The following is a 2,813-nucleotide window of genomic DNA, read 5'->3' as shown; positions in this document are numbered from 1 at the left end:
TTACAGGTTGTAAGGCAAGGGGGGTGAATAGTTTTGCAAGCCAATGTATGTGTACTGTAGCTAAGAAAGTAATACTAAGTGTATGTTGTGTAAAAGCTGTTAGGCTACTATCTGCCTCACGCTAATCATTTGGTCTGTTATCCCCTCTTAATTTCGCTTACTGTTCTGACTTGGTGGTGCACATGTAGCCTATAGCCTGTTGTAGAGAAATGTCCCTGGCATATTACATAATTTATGCAGCGCATACAAAATATTTTTGGACTCACCTGGTTGTGTTGTGCTCGCTTCCTCCCAAACCACTCATTGTTGAATTTGCGATTTCCAACTTGTTGTGTAATGTTAATGTCCAATAGCCGATGAGCACCGATGCGTTTTATCCATTATTTATCTTCATTATTTCTCTTCATTTGACAAGAATTGAAAAGGATTTTCCAGTAGATTGTCAACTTGATTCATGATGATGACTGCTAGCTAAGATGTTGTAAGTATGATGTTGACATGATCAGTCCAATCAAAACTACTGTACATATAATGTGAATTGACATAATTTTATCTGTGGCCAATGACCTTCAGTCTTCTTGGATGGGCACTTCCTATGTAATTCCATCTCAGCACCCTAGGGCTAGAATGTTCTAAGGTCTCCCCTCAGACTTCGCAGTGACGTAGTTTTCCCATGACTGACAGAACACTGAGCCAATTACGGCGCACTGCTCTGTATTTTCTGCTGGCTTGCCCCACCAACACAGAAAGCACTGAGCTAGTCTGAAACACCTGCATTTTGGAGATGCCTTGCTCAAGAAAACAAAAAGAGACCATGTTTGTATGCGGCTTTATTAACTCAATGAATAATATTTTTTACATTGTTTGCCAACTGATATGTGACACTTATTAATGCCAAAATAACATGCAAAACAGGCAATCCCCCCAAAATGTGGTGCTCCGCCCCACCTGCCCTGATTAATGGATCGCCACTGGCAGTAACGTATAACAAAATGTTGAAAAGGTGAAGGGGTCTGAATACTTTCCGAATGCACTTTATGTCAACGTTTTGTTTCAAATGTCACATCTGATCATGTTGTTCAGTATCATCTGGTTTATTTTTATTCTGAAGGAGTAGCTGAATGTATCAGTGGTTTTACCATGAACATGATGGTGTGGTATACAACACATATCACCTTTACCTTGTCCTGGTGTTTACAGCATGTATCACCTTTACCTTGTATCACCTTTACCTTGTCCAGGTGTTTACAACATGTATCACCTTTACCTTGTCCAGGTGTTTACAACATGTATCACCTTTACCTTGTATCACCTTAACCTTGTCCAGGTGTTTACAACATGTATCACCTTTACCTTGTATCACATTTACCTTGTATCACCTTTACCTTGTCCAGGTGTTTACAACATATCACCTTTACCTTGTCCAGGTGTTTACAACATGTATCACCTTTACCTTGTCCAGGTGTTTCCAACATGTATCACCTTTACCTTGTCCAGGTGTTTACAGCATGTATCACCTTTACCTTGTATCACCTTTATCTTGTCCAGGTGTTTACAACATGTATCACCTTTACCTTGTATCACCTTTACCTTGTCCAGGTGTTTACAACATATCACCTTTACCTTGTCCAGGTGTTTCCAACATGTATCACCTTTACCTTTTCCAGGTGTTTACAACGTATCACCTTTACCTTGTCCAGGTGTTTACAACATGTATCACCTTTACCTTGTATCACCTTTATCTTGTCCAGGTGTTTACAACATGTATCACCTTTACCTTGTATCACCTTTACCTTGTCCAGGTGTTTACAACATATCACCTTTACCTTGTCCAGGTGTTTACAACATGTATCACCTTTACCTTGTATCACCTTTACCTTGTCCAGGTGTTTACAAGATGTATCACCTTTACCTTGTCCAGGTGTTTACAACATGTATCACCTTTACCTTGTATCACCTTTACCTTGTCCAGCTGTTTACAACATGTATCACCTTTACCTTGTATCACCTTTACCTTGTCCAGGTGTTTACAGCATGTATCACCTTTACCTTGTCCAGGTGTTTACAACATATCGCCTTTACCTTGTCCAGGTGTTTACAACATGTATCACCTTTACCTTGTCCAGGTGTTTACAACATGTATCACCTTTACCTTGTCCAGGTGTTTACAACATGTATCACCTTTACCTTGTATCACCTTTACCTTGTCCAGGTGTTTACAGCATGTATCACCTTTACCTTGTCCAGGTGTTTACAACATATCACCTTTACCTTGTCCAGGTGTTTACAACATATCACCTTTACCTTGTCCAGGTGTTTACAACATATCACCTTTACCTTGTATCACCTTTACCTTGTCCAGGTGTTTACAGCATGTATTACCTTTACCTTGTCCAGGTGTTTACAACATATCACCTTTACCTTGTCCAGGTGTTTACAACATGTATCACCTTTACCTTGTCCAGGTGTTTACAACATGTATCACCTTTACCTTGTATCACCTTTACCTTTTCCAGGTGTTTACAACATATCACCTTTACCTTGTCCAGGTGTTTACAACATATCACCTTTATCTTGTATCACCTTTACCTTGTCCAGGTGTTTACAGCATGTATCACCTTTACCTTGTCCAGGTGTTTACAACATATCACCTTTACCTTGTCCAGGTGTTTACAACATGTATCACCTTTACCTTGTCCAGGTGTTTACAACATGTATCACCTTTACCTTGTATCACCTTTACCTTGTCCAGGTGTTTACAACATATCACCTTTACCTTGTCCAGGTGTTTACAACATGTATCACCTTTACCT

At 39.7% G+C, this 2,813-nt stretch overlaps 1 long non-coding RNA gene across 1 annotated transcript; it reads right to left on the bottom strand.

Annotated features, from left to right (window-relative positions):
* Positions 1–1,863: 1,863 nt before the first annotated feature.
* LOC118945347 lies at positions 1,864–2,813 on the bottom strand. The gene is made up of 3 exons (XR_005040510.1): positions 2,771–2,813; positions 2,658–2,721; positions 1,864–2,491 (listed from the first exon to the last, which is right to left on the bottom strand). It is a non-coding gene; the product is annotated as an uncharacterized LOC118945347 (long non-coding RNA).

This window comes from Oncorhynchus mykiss, chromosome Y (genome assembly GCF_013265735.2).
Source record: "Oncorhynchus mykiss isolate Arlee chromosome Y, USDA_OmykA_1.1, whole genome shotgun sequence".
In the NCBI taxonomy this organism is placed as follows: Eukaryota; Metazoa; Chordata; class Actinopteri; order Salmoniformes; family Salmonidae; genus Oncorhynchus; species Oncorhynchus mykiss.
Note: the sequence above shows the minus strand (reverse complement) of the source record. Positions and strands in the feature narration are given on the sequence as shown.